Here is an 18,696-nt window from a genome sequence, read left to right on the forward strand (position 1 = left end):
ATATATATATATCTCCAGAGTAGAGTACTGGGTTGTAGAATCTCAGCTTTTCAACAAAGAAAAGCTAAGAGATGCATACTTCCTCTGTTCTACCTGCTACAATACCTTTCACACTTATAATAATTTTTATTTTTTTCCATTTAGCCCCATTGCCTATTATACCTTTTATTGTTTACATTGCTGCTGGTAAGGGCTTACTAGGTATGTTAGCTAAGTAGACAGACACAAAGATCAGCTCAGGACATGGTCAGGGATTCAGTTTCCAAATGGATTATTGTATCCAATGGGCTATTTTATCTATTTAACCATAGACCTTGGGTCTTCTCATGGAGAAGACTCTAACATGTACAATATATGTTGATCAAAAGCACTATTTTAAATTGAGGCACCACATTCTAGATCAGTGCTTCTTGAGTGGTCTGAATCAGGGTTCCCAGGATTAGAACACACTGGTAATAAAGTAGACTTGCTACATCTTTCTGGAGGCCTACCTACCTTTTCTCTTTTATATAGCCACAGCTTAGCCTCTTACACTGTCACTCCATCCAGAGAATAGCCTTTACCTTCAGATACAAATGGTCTCTTAGTCTGGTGTTACCTGATGCTTTAGCTCAGTACTTCCCACCAAGGCCTCAGAACTTACCTCAGGGTTCAGGATCGGTGGGTTTAGGCAAAGGCCCAGTGATGCTTCCTCCCTCATAGGACATGCCAGTGTCAGCCTGGAGAGTGATACCTCTGCTTAACTCTAGTGAGAAGTGAGCTGTCGGCTCCTTTAACCCTAGCCACAAACAAGCTCCTTGAGACCAGGCATAGGTGACCCTGGCATCAAGTATACTTTGGTTTCTGAGTGTTCTCATTTGTGGGTGTGATGTTGTGGCAGAGTCAACAAGCCATCTTCCCCATATTATCAGGTAACACCCACAGCTTCTTTGTCATAGGGTCACAAATTTGAATATTTTCTCTGGAGATACAAAATTCTCTAATGGCAGGCAGAAGCCTGTTCAATTCCAGAAAGAATGACCACATACCTTGGCCACCTCAGGGTGGGAGCAGCATCTAGATAGCTCCAACCTGGAGAGGAAGCACCTTAATCTCAAAACAGCGAGAGTTTTGTGATGATCACCTGACTGTTTCTGTAAGCATTTAGTTTATATTTTAATGTTAGAAATTTTAATCATTTGTCATGATGAGGATTGAAGCAAGTAACAAAACAGTATCTTCAGCAATTCTGTATTGCTTTCAGAGAACAGTGCCAAACTTCTTGGCCGATACTTACGTCTCTGCCCATCACATTCCAGCCCATTTTGACAGCCACATCTCCCTCTCTTCTACTGGAATCTTCCCCAGTCAAACTGAGCTCCTTGCCACATGCTTTCCCGCTTCCTTGCATCTGCTGATATTGTTCCCTACTCTTGGAATGCCCTTCCCACAGCCCTGCTTGTGCACATGCACTCCAAAACTGGGGACAATAATGCTCAGACTAAATAGGAACTGCGAAGAAGCAGCAGGAAGTGGATCAGCCTGAATACCAAGCAAACAACAGATTTGCTCTAAATGACACGGAGCTTGGTGTTAGAAATTTCCTGGACACTTCGACAGCTGGAGAAGTGTGAGCTGGGAGAAACTTCACTCCATCCTGGTACCCTCACTGTGCTTCGCTTCATCTGAAAGAAAGTTCCATGGAAACAGGCTGAGGAAAATTAAATGTGCTCATTTCTTAACATAGCTTTCAGATTTAATAGGAGAAAGCACTTGTTTTGGTTTGGATTTCTTTAGTTTTTAGATACCATTTCCTCTCCCAAACTAGGTCATTTGAATTATCTGCTGATAGTTCAAATCTGTAGATAATTTGCTTTTACTCACATTCCTAAGAACTAATTACCTGTACATATAAAATGATGAAATCTCATTATATTTTCTTTTAAAACTCTGACATGCATTTAATTACATTAGTCAATTATTACTGTACATGCCGAGGATTTGCTATTGACCAGCTCGTGCTGGAATATTTACTGCACAGATGTGTTACTTTAATTAAACAAATGTGATTACACACATATCAATTTTTATTTGGTTTCAAAGCCCAGAATCTAAAAGTGATGCAGTTGGCAGAGCTGTGTGGTGCGGTGCTGGCTCCCAGGAACATAGCGAGAGGCACTTTACTGAGGGAACGCAGAGCGCCTACAACTCTGCGTGGGAAACTTCAGCCACAAGTAGGTTTTTGTCAGTGTGTAAGTACCATTGAGTGAACCCAGGAAAGGAACAAACAAACCAGCTCTGAATCTTCTTTGAACATCTTCAGTTTTTCTCTGTCCTATGCAGAAATGAGGGACTATGTGCTTGGAGAACCTGTAGGAAAACTAATCTAAATTGAGAAAGGGAATTGCTTTGGAATTGAAGCTTGGTTGAGGAGGCCAGATGGTATTTATCTTTGAGTCAGGGGTAAAGTAGTACAATATTAGAATACTGGGCTGGTTCTTTTTGTGTTTTTTTTTTTTTCCCCACATCCCACAACCTGTTTCTAAGCCATCATATTAGGATCCTGAATGATAAATGTCCCCATTGTGAAGTCACACCCAAGCAATTCTGAGGGACGATACAAAGACTTGGATAGGAAATTTGATTGTGTGTTACAACATGGAGAAATGTAAAATTTTCTACAACTCCTGGTATAACGACTACACATGTTGTTACTTAGCAAATAGTACAGGGTATTAATAAAGGCTTTAAATGAACACACTAGTCAATGAATACTGAGCACTGTATGAACTAATTTCTGCTTGGCACAAGCAGAAAGGCAGGAGCTCTGTCTACCCGGCTGCACACTGGCTGTCCTCCTTGGTCTCACACACAGGAGACTGCTGTGCTGGTCCTCAAGGATGTTTCCGTTTGGCTGCCTGGCTACAGCACTTAAAGAGCCAGCCAAATCAGTCAAGTCAGTGAAGAGTTTTGCTTAGACTGTTTCTAGTTCTCCTGGAGAGGCAGGATCTCTGAGGTTGAGTTTGGGGAGCAAATGAGATTGTATATACCTGGATTCCTGATTTCATCCTAAACATTAAGAATGACCCGAAGTGCTGAAGGGCATGCCTTCCATTCCAGGTACAGAGTGAGTCTGGCCACTGGAGAGGTAGCAAGTTGTGAAAAATAAAGAGGGCCCACGCTGGAAGGTGAGACAGAGCTGGACACACAGGTCATGCGTATAGCATGAATATATACCTTTAACTTCTTATTTTGATGACTCCTTATTGTTTACTGTTAGATGGTGATAAAGCCCACATCACAGTGTTTTTATAGGAATTGTGAACATATAGGTGTGGTTCCCAGAACTTAGCCAGTTTTCAGAAAATTGTTGTTGGGGAAGGTGGCGTTGGTGGTAGAGTTGGTGTAGAGTGGTTGGCTATTAGCAAAGGTTATTTTCATTTACTTTGCCTATCCTTTTCTTCTCTTTAGCATGGTGTATGTCACTGGCCCATTCCCATCTCAAGAGGGACGCCTATGATAGATACCTTTGCAGAGTTTTAAAAGAAAGAAGATTATATGGTTTAGCTCCCTTGAAAAAAATTGCATAATGTCTTTGTACTACTAAAGGAAGAATTTAGAAAACAAACCCAGGTATTACTTCAAGTTAAATGCTCCTTATATTGTGTTTCTTTATGGAGTGAATGTTATTCCTCATTCACAGAGATATGCATTTGAGAAGAACAATATGGGGAGGGTAATGATTAACTCAAACTAATAACAGCATTTCAGGTATTTCTGTTTTGTCAAATGAGACACTGTTGGAAGATAGCCACCTTCCTGGTAGCTCCTGGGTTATCCCCCAAATGAGGCCAGCATTTCTCCTAAGGATTAGATTTGGGTTTTTCAATCCAGGTGGCTTGAAGTATTGATTCCCCTCTCTCAACTGGGTTTTGAGACAGCTTCTCCAAGTTCCAAGTTTCTTTCCCTTTACCCTGATTAGGATATAATATTATTTTCTATGTGGGCCATGAAGGAGGCAAGTTTGGGAACCATTGGTCTAACTACATTAGCTATTTTGTAAGACATGGCTGCAGTCTTAGTTTTGCCTTAGCATATCAAGTTATTTGAGCTTCACTTATTAGCTAAAGTGATATAATTCTTACCTTGCAGTTTTGCCAGAAAGATTAACTGAGACAGTCTAATCCAGTGTCTGAAATATTACAGATGCTCTGTACATTGAATATACAACTTTTTTCTGGGGGGATGTTGAAATTTTATTTTTTAAAGCAGAGAGTGAAAGCAATTTCTGTCTTTTCATTGCTCCCACAGCTTGGTAGATAAAAGACAGGAAGAGCTACCTTAGCTGCTGAGTTTGGCTGGGCCACTGCTTCCTCTATGGTTCCAGTCTGATATGAACACCACTGCTTGGAGTGTCAAAACTGGGGCTAGGCCTTGTTCGCCTAACTGCCCAAAGGGAAACTGGGGTTTTGCCAAGGCTCCTGCACCCAAACCCCACCCATCTCCCAGGTGCTGATCTCATCCTTTTGCTGGGGCCAATTATAATTAAAGTCAGTTCCGGGGGAAGAAACACGTGTACATACACAGCCAAGGTTGGAACTGCTTACCGGAAAACAAGTTCCTCTTCTCTCTGCTCCAGTTCCTCAGCCATCCAAAGCACGGGTAGGAGTTAGGGAGAAGAAATGGGACTTACATTGTATGTACTGAGGCAAGGTGATCCCGGACAAGTGACACGCAAGCAGTCACCCTCCACTGTGACACATTCTGGACCACCTCAGCCTGGTAGCTCAGGTCACCCAGGTGGGGTCCATCCCAGAGGGGACTCTCAGGCTTCTCCTCCCTTGGGGTGGGTCCTTGTGAACTGAACCCAACACTGTGGGGGTGAAGGCTGGGCTGCTGGCCCACTGTACCTCATTATGTATTCCTTCATTGTTTCCTATGCAAATTAAGTTAATGAGAATTAGGAACATAATGGAGCCCATTCACCGTTCTAGTCGCTGGAAAATGGGTTTGACTACCAATTTTCCATTACAGCTGTTTTGTAATTACCGTGGAATACTCTGAATTCTAATGGAGATGCTGAACTGCCTGACAGCCTCTTGACTACTTTTTTTTTTGAGGTGGGGGAGAAGGTTAAAGAAAAAGGAAACTCAAACTCTATAACCAAAGGAGAGTGTTGGGTCACAGTCAAGAGCTGTCCTCTGAAGTCAGCCTGAGAACCCAGAACTATGATGCAATGTTTTCTCTGGTCTCCAACCCACCCCTCCCAGCTTGAACACTAACCACAAATATCTCCTCCCTCACCTTCACCTGTTGCTAGATTTAGAACACTTAGGAGTATTGGGTTTGTCTTAGTCCATTCAGGCTGCTATGACAAAGTACTGTGAACGGGGTAGCTTTTAAAACAGAAATTTCTTTTTCATGGTTTTAGAGGCTGGAAAATTCAAGATAAGGTGCCAGTGGACCCCATTCAGGTGAGGAACTGCTTCTTGATTCACTGTGACCACACACGGTGGAAGGAGGAGGATCTGTCTGAGGCCTCTTTCCTACTATGCCCAGGTCACCCAGTCACCTCCTGCTTGGTCAGATACAGTTATGTTGACCTCACTCATAGTTCCAGTTTTCTGTATTAGTCATTTTCCTATCAGTGAGACAAATATACCCCACACCAGAAAATTGAAGGAGGAGAGGCTTATTTTGACTCAGTTTAGTCCGCAACTGGCTCCAATGCAGAAACGATGTAGTGGAGACCATGGTGAAGGAAAGCTGCACAATCCATGGCAGAGAGGGGAGGAGCCTGGGACAAAAATGCATCCTTCAGAGTCAGGTCCCCCATAACCCACTTCTTCCTACCAGTCTCCACCTCCCAACAGTACAGTCAGCTAGAACTCATTGATGAACTAACCCACTGATGAATACAGTACCTCATGATTTCAATCACTTTCTAAATACATGAGACTTTTGGGGGACACTTTAGGATCTTAATTGTAACACCTCCTAAAGGCTTTCTCCCCAAATTCCATCACACTGGGGTTAGAGTCTCCATAGAAAATTAGAAGAGACATACATGCATTCCACACTGGCCTTCTTGAATTTATGTACTCATACTAAGTATTAATTATAGTAATCCTATCTATAATTTATTAACTCAAAAGCCTAAAGTCTAAAATCCTATCTAAATATCATCTACAGCAGGTATGTTTGAGACTTAAAGTATGGGTTATCCTTAGGCAAATTTCTTTTCCAGCTCTAAACATGTAAAATCAAGTATGTTTCCAAAATACAGTGGTAACATAAGCATAAAACAGATAATCTCATTCTGAAAGGGAGAACAAGAAGGAAAGAAAGGAATAATAGATCCTGAGCAAATCTAAAACCCAACAGGGTAAAATATGTTAAAAATTAAGGCTCAATAATTCAACAAAGTAAGAGTTATTAATAACTGTAAGTGAAGAAGTTGAGACAGAGGAAGGTGAAAAAAGAATACTGCTCCAAGGTATCACAGGAAGGTCAGAGCTCAAGTTTAGATGTTTTTATTCCACAGACCAGGTATATGATTCTTAAAAAAGATATCATCTGTGATGTGTGTGTGTACAGGAGAGAGAGAGGGAGGGAGAGAGAGAGAAAGAAGGAGGAGGAGGAGAGGGGAGGGGAGAAGAGAAGAGGAGAAAAGAGGGAAGAGGAGGAAAAACAGAGAGAGATCTATATCCATGAATTATCTTTGGAAGTCTGTAGTGTAGGTTTTCAATAAGAGGTCAGATAGTGAATAGAAAGTCTCCAGTATAAGAAGAAGGATGAGGTTTGACATACAAGTGTGTAAGGTGTCACAAGACATGGAATAGTATAAAATTTCCCAGTAGAGATGAATGGCATGAGAAATCCTAGACAACACTGGTATTTGTATAATAGACTTAAAACAAGGACTTTATAGAGAATATGCCAAGAAGAGGGTGAAGTTGAGGTGTAGGAGTGATTTTTTACCTTCCCTGGCAGCCTCTTTCAGCTTTTCTTGTTGTTAGGCCTGAAGGTGGGTTCCATGATGGAGGCCTGGTTTCTGTGGGGTGGCCTGGTCACCAAAGCAGAAGTCCGGGGTGTGAGGGAGGATGTGGTGAGGCTTCAAATCCCTGGACTTTAGGAAAAAGGAAGGATTTTAGGTGGGCTCCCTGGGAATTGGACACTGTGGGAGTTAGTCAGGGTGTGGTTTAAGAAACTCTGAGAAGGGAGTGGCTTCATCTTTATTACACATTTTCCTACACAGTGCTCAGAAGTCATTTCTTTGTTTCAATGTCTTTTGCTACCTAGGGAGTCTAAGAATTTATCAAAATCACCAAGCCCTGTTTTTTTTTTTCTTTTTCTTTCTTTTTTTTTTTTTAAATTTAACAGTTTCTTTCCCAATTTATCTTTCTCTCACATTTTACTATAACCAGCACCCGGGGGTGCTTTCAACAATTTGGGAATCACTGGAGCTAGATAATCAGATTCAGACTTTACAAGATCTGCCTTCTCCTCACAGCAGATGAAAATATTGCTAAGCTTCCTGTTCCTACATAACAAAGAACCACCCTATGCTTCAGTTTCCAGGAATATGTTCCTTCCCTCCTTCGGAGTCCTCTCTGGCAACATCCTGGTGGTCTATATTTCTGCTAACAGTCTCATTAGGGAAATTTAGACCTTTTCTGCTGGTCTTGTCAAAGTTCTTCTAGTCTCTACCCACTGTCTGCTCTACTATACGACACTCCCATAGTTTAGATGTGATTACAGCACCACAAATTCCTGGTGCCAAACTGTGTGTAGGTAGGGGTTGGCCAGAGAAGCAGAACTAGTAAGACATATGTGTATGGATGCATGTTACAAGGCTAGATGCTTGTGGGAACTGGTGAAGCAGTCTTTGTAAGGCTATAGTTTCCTCATCTATTACTACAGATCAGGTTCCAAAAGCAGGCAGGTGAGAAAGGAAGATCATTAGCAGGTTGCAACCCATAGCATAAATTGAAACCTCATGAGCCAAGCTGCCACCTGTGTTTGCACTTGTTGCCTTTCACCTTGGTGACAGATTATCCTGCAGAAGTGGAGCCCTTCCTTCATGGTGCTAAACACACACACACACACCTATGTCCAAGAGCTGGAGGAGCTAAAAGGGGACCAAGGGAAGGGAGGGCAGCTGTGGCTGCTTCATGTTACTGAGGTGAATCAGCATATTGAAAACAACATGTGTGAACTATAAAATGGTTGTTGGTACATTTCTCCTTTCCTATACCTCAAATTCTTCCAAGGATCTCCTTTGGGGCCCTTCTTAGTAAGAAGATAAGAAAAGAAACTATGGGAAACATAGCTCAATCTACAAACTCCACACATTATGAAGCCAGAACACTTATGCTCCAGCTCCACAAACTGCAGTTTTCTTAGCACCCTGTCTATAACTTCTTTTCCTCGAGTGCCCCTCCTTTACCTCCTATCCCCAAGCAGTAATAGTAGCACATTTCTTGCGACTCGTTCCAATATCTGATGCTAACTTTCATCACATCAGTCACAGGATGATTTTTACTTATTTTTTGTGTCTATCACACCCCCTGGATTCTTAATTTTCTTACATTCATAAGCTATATTTCTCCTTACATTTCTATAAGTCAATGTCTAGCATTTGTAGGTACTTAGTATATTTGAATGAATGGAAGAAGCCACAGTTCCTCTGATCCTTACTGTATTTTGTATGAAATAGTTTGAACTCTGAAGATTTCAAGTTCTTAGTGGGTTATTGGAAAGCTCCAGAAATCTTTTCTTGGGTCTGTCCCTAAGGTGTGGCAGATGGCCACTCAGGACCCCTTTATCTTTGATGTGGTACCCTGCCAAAGTCTTTATCTTGTAATCCCCCAGATAGCGGAGATGTAAGCATATTAAGAGTGAAAAAATTTGCAAGACTCAGGAATAAGATGCACTGATAAAATTTCTTTAAGGGCAGAGACCTATAATCCTTGCACACAAGGGTTTCCTAGTAAGCTGGAGATAAGCTGATACTGACCTTGGGGTAGCCCTGGTTATAGAGACATGTAATCTATGGGTCTTAAGCTGTTAGTATGTCACTTGGCCTAGATCAATGATGGTGACCCTTTTAGAGCTTTTAGTAATTCAAACAGCCTGCTGCGGTCCGTGTGCCATCGGTTCGCACCCTGTGAATGTTCAGGATAGTTAGCAGGTCAGGTTTGGACCAGGTTAGGTCCAGAGAAGCAAGATATAGTTCACTTACCCTATTTGTTTATTCAGCAAACAGTTTTTTGAGGACTCACAACTTTCCTAGTGCTTTGTTAATCATTGGGAATGTAGAGGAGTCACTATGTGTAAAATATTCAGAATAATGTGTGGTGCTGATAAGCTCAGTACATATTTACTATTCTTATTATTGATTGCTATGCTTTAGTTATGGTTTGTTCTCCCAAAGGTTTGTGCACCAGAAGGACGGTCCCCAATGTAACCATGTTGAGAGGGGAATGTTAAAGAGGTGAAGACTAGTGGGAAAAAATTAGGTGATGGGAGCACCATTCTTGGAAAAGATTAATACCCATCTATGGGATGGGTTACGCCTCCTAGAACCAGAGTAGATACCTCCAAACTGGGTTATCGCAGAGTGAGGCCACCCCCTGTGTTGCCCTCTTCTGTAAGTGCCACTTGCCCTCTGGCACAGGTTCTTGCCAAGTGATAGGTCTGCCATGTTAGGGCGCAGCAAGAGGCTGTCACCAGATGTGGCCCTCTGTTTGGACATTTCAGCTTCCCAAACTGTGAGCTAAATTAGTTATTTTTCCTTATGAAGTAGGCATTTTATTGTAGTAATACAAAATTGCCTGAGGCAGTGTTCTAAACTATCATTTTATCTTGAAGATAAAGAACCTGAAGATATTCAGGTTTTTTTCTGTCTCAGTCTCTTTCTGCATGTCTGTACTTTGTTGGTTTTAATGACCTGTCATCTTGATCAGTCATCCATCTGACTGGGTAATTGCTATAATGTGTGTTGTACTTGTGTGCCAGGAACTGTGCTACATACTTTAATTTTGCAAGAGTTAAGATTAGATTCAGAGGCATATAACAGGAAAACATATTTGATTTCTTTAGAAAGATGCCTGGAGGTAGTAGCCTGAGTTAGTATGGTGATTCTACACTGTCATCAGGAATCCAGAACTTTTTCTAATTTTTTATTTCACTAGTTGCAAAGGAGGCTGGTCAATATAGGGTTTAGCTAGGAGCATTCTTGTCTTGAATAAAAATAGAACTATAGTACCAAGAAAGGAGGGGAGAATGGATTTTGAGTGGTGTCATAGCCTTTCAGACCTAAGTACTTGATTCCATCAGAAGTTAAAGGATGACCTCACCTCTCTGTCCCCTGGCTTTTGCTTAGGATGAGTAAAATGAAAGATGCCAACAGGTATTGCAAAGGCTCAACACTCTTGCTCAATAATGGCTTAGAGGAGAGGCTGGGTCATTTTCAGACCTGTGAGAGAAAGTCTGGCAAGGTGGTGTATCTATCTAGGAGTGAACTTTGCAGACTGGCCATAGAAATTCCAACTGCCTAAAGATAAGATATTGGCCAGACCTAATATTTCTTTCTCCCCTTGTACCAGCTACTGAGGGAGAAATTTCTGTTCTGTGTCAAAAGGGGACAGACATCAGTTTGAAAAAGAAAGAAACGGCAGGCCGGTAACCACCTCTTGCTAGGACCTAATTCACACTCAGGGAACATTTGATCCTCTGGGCTCTGAGGGAAGTTTAATTGAAATGCAAAAACCAAAGGTCAAAACCATGTAAAATTTAAAGGCCATTTTTACTATTTGACAAGGAACAAATTGTAACTTTATATTGCTTTTAGATGCAATTTTGTTCAGTGAAATTAGATTATACTCAACTAAAGCACCTTCTTTAGAGCTTTTAGATTAAATATTAGAACTTATTAGAAGGACCTTGATTTCATCAGTAAATACCAAGGAAAATATTTGGTGGGAAATGCAGCTGCCTAATTTGCATTAATACAAATGAGAACTATTAAGCTTAGTTGATTAGCATATTCATATGTACTGTAGTCCTCATATATTTAAAATAGATCTGCTCGATTCTGATTACAAATTCAGTATATGTGCAGTGCTGAGAACCAGGGCTAAGGGACAGAGTGCATTGCTGACTGAGGGCAAGGGACGTATGTGGAGGTAATTTGTGGACAGAACCCTGGCCCACGTTGCTCTCCATAACCTGCACCATCCAAAGCCAAAGTCTCCAAGAGGAAGGTGAACCCGTAGTCTGTAACCCAAAATACAGCCTACTTCCTGCGATGTGAAATGCATCAGGATAAATATGCATATGTTACACTAATTTTTTTGTTCATATCTTAATTTGCTCAGCATGTATTTATGAAGTGCTCATCATACCAGACACTGGCACTGGTGACTACTGAGACTAAGGGCCATCTTGAGTGCAGAGATCCTTTTCCAGGGAGTGTGAAGAAATCAGTCCTACCTTGCCGAAGGTGAGTCAATCTTTTGAATTCCCACCTAGTTCTATGACATGGTCCTCTCATCCATACAAATCCTCTAGAGGGTGTCTCTTGTGGTGGGACGCAGGCAGTGGGGGCAGGATGGAACTGTGGCACTACTCCTGCTCTCTTGGAGCCCACAGATGAGCCCAGAATGGGCACTATATACCCTATTCCTTCAAATGCATTTCTTCTGGATTTCCTGCTTCTATTGCTGTAGCTAGAAGGGATTATGGTTGGTCAGTCAGCGGCCAATGATCATGAATGGGCTAATGTGTGTTGGGTCAGTATCCTCTGAGAGGACAGCACTGTATGGGACATGGGTGCGTTCTTGTGCATCTGTCTGTCCAGTCTCCACAACTTCCAGCACAGGCATGAGTTGGGCAAGTCTGTGAAGTCTCTGGTGATACTGGGGCCCCAGGTAGGGCGGGGCCGCAGCAAAGTACTCACTCTCCTGATGATTCAGTTTGTTTAGTTTTCTCTCCTGTGCTGTCACCTTTCTGTGACCTGATGCGTGTTTTGTATTCTAACAACAAAGAAACTGAGGCTCTGGGGAGTCCCAAGACTTGCTGAAGTGATGCAGTCCAAACCAAATGCCACGTCTGCTGCACATCCGACCAGCATGTGAGTAACTGACAACGATTCTTAACATTTATTTAGTTTCCATTGATCCAAGCTGCCCTCTGTGTGCATTGTAACTAGATGTAATAGGCTTCCAAGTTTCCCAGGGAGAGAAAAGCTCCACGTTTTGTGACTTGTCTTGAATCCAGCTATCTGGCACTCACTCATTCATTCTTCTGACAAATACTTAGGACACACCTGCCACTTAGGAGGGGCTGTTCTAGGCCCTGGAGTTGGAGCCTCAGGCACAAAGACCAGGGCCTTGGGCTCAGGGCACTTCCTTCCATTCTAGGGAGGAGAGTAAGACAAGGAAGGTATAACCTGCAGTTGGGATACCTGCTGTGGGTTCCTGCTGGGAAAAAGGGTCAGCAGGACCAGGTGGTAAGTGAGCGGTCCTGTGAAGGGGAATAGGAGGCATGGTTTGATGAACAGACAGGTGAACCTGAGCATCTGAGATATATGAGTAAGGAAGCATAGGCTATCTGAGGGAAAAGTGTTCCAGATGAGACGCGAGGACACTGCTGCTTGTGGTGGTGGGTACAGTGTGTCCAAAGAGGAGCAAGAAGTAGCCTGGAGGGGACAGAAGGACAAGGACCAGATCAGGCAAGTGCCTGAGGTGGGGAGGATTCAACATACAGCTGGGGCCTTTGCTAGGAGGAGCTGCTGCTTGTGATTGTACCAGGTTGGGTGGAAACTCTAGCGCCAATGGCAGACTGAGGTGTACAACCATTTGTATGAGGGGTGGGTGTTGGCTCTCACTGTGGGCTAGTGAGGGGCCCTGAAGGTTCTGGGTGGAGGGCAGATGTGACTTGATCTAGCTTTGCATGGGTTCCTCAAGCTGCTGTCTTTTGCAAGGGCAGAGGCAGGAAGGCAAGTCAGTAGTGTTTGCAATCCTGAAGGTGGGAGATGAAGGAGCAGTGGAGGTGGGGTTGCAGTTGCATTTTAGAAATGCAGTGGCTGTGGAGCCTTTTCATTTGAAATAAAAATGGACATGGAGCTTATTTTCTGAAAAAAAGCTAGACAGGGTAAAGAAAGAAAAAGAAGAAACAAGTGGCAGGGCAGAAGAAGTCGTCTTTGGTCTATGGGGATTTAGGGAATTTCTGAGCGGAGCAAGAAAGGTGACTGCAACTCCACAGTGATCGCCTCCAGCACGAGGACGCTGAGGACCGCAGAAATGAGCTTCACATTAGTGGGCGGCTTCATGGCTATCAGTGGGTGCCCGCACACCACAGCTCACCAAAGATCAGCGCCTAGTGTGCCCTCCAGCCTACTTGTGGAAATAAGGGCAGAGCCTACACCGGAAAAGCTTTTCTAGCAGACAGTGGTGAATCTCCAGGCTCAGAGCATGGCCCGGGAGTCACATTCTTTCTCTCCTCCTTGTTGCTGCCGGAGAGCCTGATGCAGAGGTCTGGGAGCCTGGCTCTGGCTGCTTTGTCTTTACTGACACTTGGGTGGGTGATCATGGGCGGCCTGTGCATAGGGCAGTCTTCAAACTGCAGAGCCGGTGCTGGGGTGCAGGGATGCAATGGCGTGTCACACCATGTCCAGACCATGTGTTTTTGCTTAGCGGATGTGCCCAACCCTCTACGGCCCCTCCCACTAACCCACCCTCAAGTCCTCTGGTCTCCACTTGACACTAGGCTCATCATTAAATCTGATGGACAAACTCAGGCTGTGCCTTGAGAAGGCACAGGTTGGAGTGGCCTTGGGGCACAAGAAACGGGGTGGGGTGCTTCCCTTCAGGCAGGGAAGACTTGGTGGTGGGCATGGCCTTTGGAGTAGGGCAGCCTAAGGCTTGCAGGGAGAGGTCCAGAGGCCAGGCCAGGGGCAGTAGGGCTCCAGGGATGCAGAGTGTGGGACTCACATCTGATTTCACTGGTGTGCATGTCTGGGCAGCACCGGCTCTGCAGACTGCCGTGCTGCTGTGTAGACCTGAGGCGTAGACATTTGCTGGAGCCACCTTCAGGTCAGGTGGGTTCTGATGCAGCCTCCAGACGTTCCTTATGCTGAAGCTGGAGTCAGTTGCAGGGAGCCCACAGCGTGCGCTGCCCGGGGTGGCCTTTTGGCTCCTTTAGGACTGTTTCTGTACGACCTCACCCACAGGTACCATTATCTTGTGGGTCAAACTCATCTCAAGCTCATCATTTGACTCCCAGAAGGAGCATGTCTAGAGGAGGCTGGTGAGACCTTTGAGCTGCAGTCTTGCTCCAGAGAGACGGCTCCAGCCCCAGCACGCAGTTAGGGTAGCCTCAGAAATCATCCACAAGGCGTATCCCTTTCTTCCTCTGTTTGGCCTGGCAGCTGGCTGTGCTTTTTGCTCAGGCCCTGAAATAAAGCCGAATAGCACAGGAGACGCTGCTCACCTTCCCAGATGCGACCACCAGGGGGCAGTGGAGCACACTCGCAGGCGGTCTGCCGCTCCAGGACCAGGAGCATTGGCAGAAGCTTAGGAGGCAGAACCGGCCAGGCAACCCCGGGGTCAAAAATCACCCACTCTCCTCACAGAAAGGGGAAAAATGTGTATTGGGTTCCCATCAACCTGCTTCTCTCTTTACTCAGAAAAAGCCCAACGTTAATAACCTCATCAGCATTTTGTTCTGGACCATCACTCTTATTTCACTGGTGTAATGAGCCCAGAGAGGCAGAGTAAGTAACCTGAAGCCACACAGCTATGAAAGTGGCAGAGTATTTACTTTTCAGTTTAGGATTTTAATCCCAAGGACTTTGCTCATTGTTTTATAATGGTTAGTCCAGTCTCACCTGGGAAGTAGGTGGCCACATCCTGTTTTCCTCCAGTACGTCTTAGGGAAGAGATTTGGGGGTGGTAGCGGCTGTACGTTTTAAATAAGCTTCGCAGGTAATTCTGGCTGACGTGCTGAAAGGGAGTCCTGCACTTGTAGGAAAACCTGACCTGAGCCAAAATACATGGAGTGTGTTTTTCCTTTGGCCTCCTTCTGCCACCCGTCTGCACTCATGGCTTAAACTGGGGTGTCAACTGCACACTTCCGAAATTCCCTTAGCTGAAGGCCTGCATCAGACTCAGCTCCCCATTCCTATGGTGACAGTGACTGACACTCAGCTGCCCTTTACTGCCACACCTTCCAAAGTGACAACAAGTTAATCTCACAGCAGAAATCAATTTCGGTGAGATTAAGATGGAAAGTGGCCCCAACAACGGGCCCACTCCATGTGTCACAGGAATTCAAAGCTGGGCTTCGGGTCATAGCATCACAGTCTCAGCTCTGAACCCTGAAGTGCTAGGAGTGAGGATGGGTGTTCCAGGGGAGAGGAAGGAAATGTCTTCTTGGGGCGGGAGTTTGAGGGTGTTTTATTTATACCAGTCTCAGGTTTTTGTTTTGCTGAAAAGAATATAGATTGGATTTAAAAAAAAACTGACAGACTGTATATATGTAATATCCAAGCTGTATAGAACATTATAAAGGACCATTAAAAGCACAAAGATGACTTGACCACTCACTTGGTTGAAGCCAACTCAGGCTTCTCTCATTCAGAGCCCAAGCTCCTATTCACCTTCTGATACTGGCTACATGCAAAGGCACATGCACATTCTGAGACACAGAACTCACAGCAAATAGGTCACAAACAGAGTTCACATGGATACCTCTGCCAGCTTTCCATCACTGTGACAAAATATAAGAGAATATAAACTGAGATATAACTGCAGAATATGACTGAGAATATACACTGAAAGGAGGAAGGATTTATTTTGCTTCCTGGTTTCAGAGGTTTCAGTCCATGGTTTATTGGCTCCATTGCTTTGGGCCTGCGGTTAGGCTGAAGTCATGGTGGAAGGGTGTGGTGGAGGAAATCTACTCACCTCATGGCAACCAGGAAGCCAAACAAGAGAACACCAAACCCAGAAAGCAGGAGGCTGAGGAGAAGATGTAGTCCCTAAGTGCACACCTCCATGATCTACTGTCTTCAGTTAGGCCCCACTTCCCCCTTCCGTTGCCCCCCAAAGATGCCATTAAATTATGATGTCATTAATGTATTAATCCATTTGATGAACTTGGAGTCCTTGTGGTACAATTCCTTCCCCAAAAAACCCATCTATAAGCTTACAAGGAAACCTTTACCACATGAGTTTTGAGGAATATTTCAAATCCAAAACATAACAATACCCTGTAGACACACACATCTCACATACAAAAAGCTAGAAAATACACTGAGACATATATATGTGCCTTACACATATGCACAAACCACAGACACACATACAAAACCATATATGTGGAACTCACATTTATGGATACAACTATAAGCACAGAAAATATATAGACATAGACTTACACACAGGATAGTCACACATATTGCGTATATACCTACCAGACAGTATACATCCACATCTACATCAGATATACACAGAGAGACACAGACACATATACCTTTTCTGACATCTGATTATTTACTTTGATTGAATGTATTTATAGAGCTTTTATTCTTTTAAAAGCTTGTGTAGTATTCTGTTCCATACTGTATCTATTAAAATCCTACTGACAGTTATGTAAACTTACTTGAAAGTTTTGAATTATAGTAAAATAAGGAAAATAGAAAGCTGTTGAGTTTCAGTATACGCCATGTGACATGCACTTTATCCTCCAACCTTCACCAAAACTCTGGATGCAATCCCATTTTGCAAATGCACAAATTGAAATTCTGAAAGCTTTGGAGCTTTTAAGTGGCAGGGTCAGCAACCAGAACTAGGAAATCTGTCTCCATAGTCACCCTCTTGAGTTGGCTTGCAGTGGGCACCCATGTCCATACATGATCTCACTGGAAAAATTTCTAGAAGGCATAGCCAGCTTCCACTTTTGCTGATCTGGCCTTCAGAGGCTGTACCAGTGAATACACCACCAGGCTCACTCACCAAAGCCTCATTTCTCTTCAATTCTGCCACAGCTGGGTATTTTTATCTTTGTCCTCATTAGATGAAGACCATATCTAAGTATTAGAGAAAGTCCTTTAGGGAAAGAAGTTTTGGTAGACATGGTCAGAAAAGATTTTGTGGTAGAGAAAAACAGCACTGAAGAATGGATGACTAGGTTTGAGTTAGCAGAGATTATCCTCGCATCTCTAATCTTCAAATGGGCACAAGGCATGAGCCAAGGTGTTGGGGTTCTTACTAGTCTTGGGGCTTCTAATCTATTGAGCTGCTTGTAGAAGGCTCCCAAAGCGTGCTTGTTACAATGATACTGTCCTTCAGCTTGGGGATTGGAAGCTTTGCCTCTTGTGGACATGGACACAGTTTAGTCTTAAGAGATGGAGGAGGAAGTGGGAAGATGCTCTGGAGCCCACCCCATCTGTGTTACTGGGCTAACACCATCTCCTAGACCCCTGGGAGGTGGCACAAGGGGCCATGCTAGAGGCACGTTAGATGCATATTTGGTGCTCTGCACATGGACTACTTATGCATACAAACCAGACATGACCAGAGCAGTTCCTTCGAGGTAATTACTTTTCTCCTTTCAACCCAAGTGGTTAATGCTGCTAGAGTGCTAAGTCTTGCTGTGTGTTTCAGGCATGCATCTTCCATCAGCAGCTGCTTGTTGCTTACAAATGGTGCCTCTGCCAGGCTCGCAACTTATTGGATCATGATAGAATGGCGCAGGCAGCACTGGACATAGAAGTGGGTCTGTGTCAGATCCCAGGCCTGCCCCTTGCTCCTCATCAGCAGCTGCCTACACCAGTCCTGCCCTGTCTCCATCACCACCTGCCAAGCTCTTTAGCTCAGCGCAGAGCCCTGGAGCTGGGCAGCCCAGGCAGCTAGCAGAGTGCGCTCAGCCGTTGCGGATTTGACACACCATCAAAGCTGCAGCGATTCCTTCTCAAATCCTACCTTCCTGAGTTATTATAAAATCCAGCTTTTTCTTGCCTGAGAGATTGGATTTTCAACTTCTGTAGTAAATTTGCTTCTAAGTGGTCTCCTTTGGTATGGCAGAAGAGAGAGCAAAAGGGGTGATGGGGACGTTACAAAGGAACCGTTCCTTGTAGTGTCAGTATGGCCCGAAGACTTCCTTTGCTACAGAAAAGACTTTCTGTCCCAAGAGCTGAGGCACAATAGAATAAAATAGAGTAGTAGCTGACATATAACCAGGAGATGGACTCTTTCTCCAAGTGCTTGAAAAATCTGCCAGGACCTAAAGAAAACCATGCAGTAGGAATACATAAAAATAGCTGGGCTTCCTTTTTGCCCAGACTTGGTCTATGGGGAATTATGTGGCTCTTTTTTTCTGGAGGTTGATCAGATTTTCATCTTGTCTGGCCTGACACTGACATGGACAGGGAGTCTGCCTGCCTTACCTTCATTTCCAACCCACTTCTGGTCACCTCACCAATTCCACATACATGAGGGGTCCTAGAAATTATGGATTTAAAGATTTTGGGAGATATAACAGATACTGCTTATTCATGTGAACATTATTCTCTAAATCTCTTTTATATCCTCTGGATTTTTTTATTATACACTTTACGTTTGTTATAAACACAATACATTGCAACTGGTTTTGCTTTGAACAGTTATCTTTTACAACTAGTACAAATAAGAGAAAAAGAAGCACGCTATT

The sequence above is a fragment of the Chinchilla lanigera genome, unplaced genomic scaffold (genome assembly GCF_000276665.1).
Source record: "Chinchilla lanigera isolate Chin_1 unplaced genomic scaffold, ChiLan1.0 scaffold00001, whole genome shotgun sequence".
Classification (NCBI taxonomy): domain Eukaryota; kingdom Metazoa; phylum Chordata; class Mammalia; order Rodentia; family Chinchillidae; genus Chinchilla; species Chinchilla lanigera.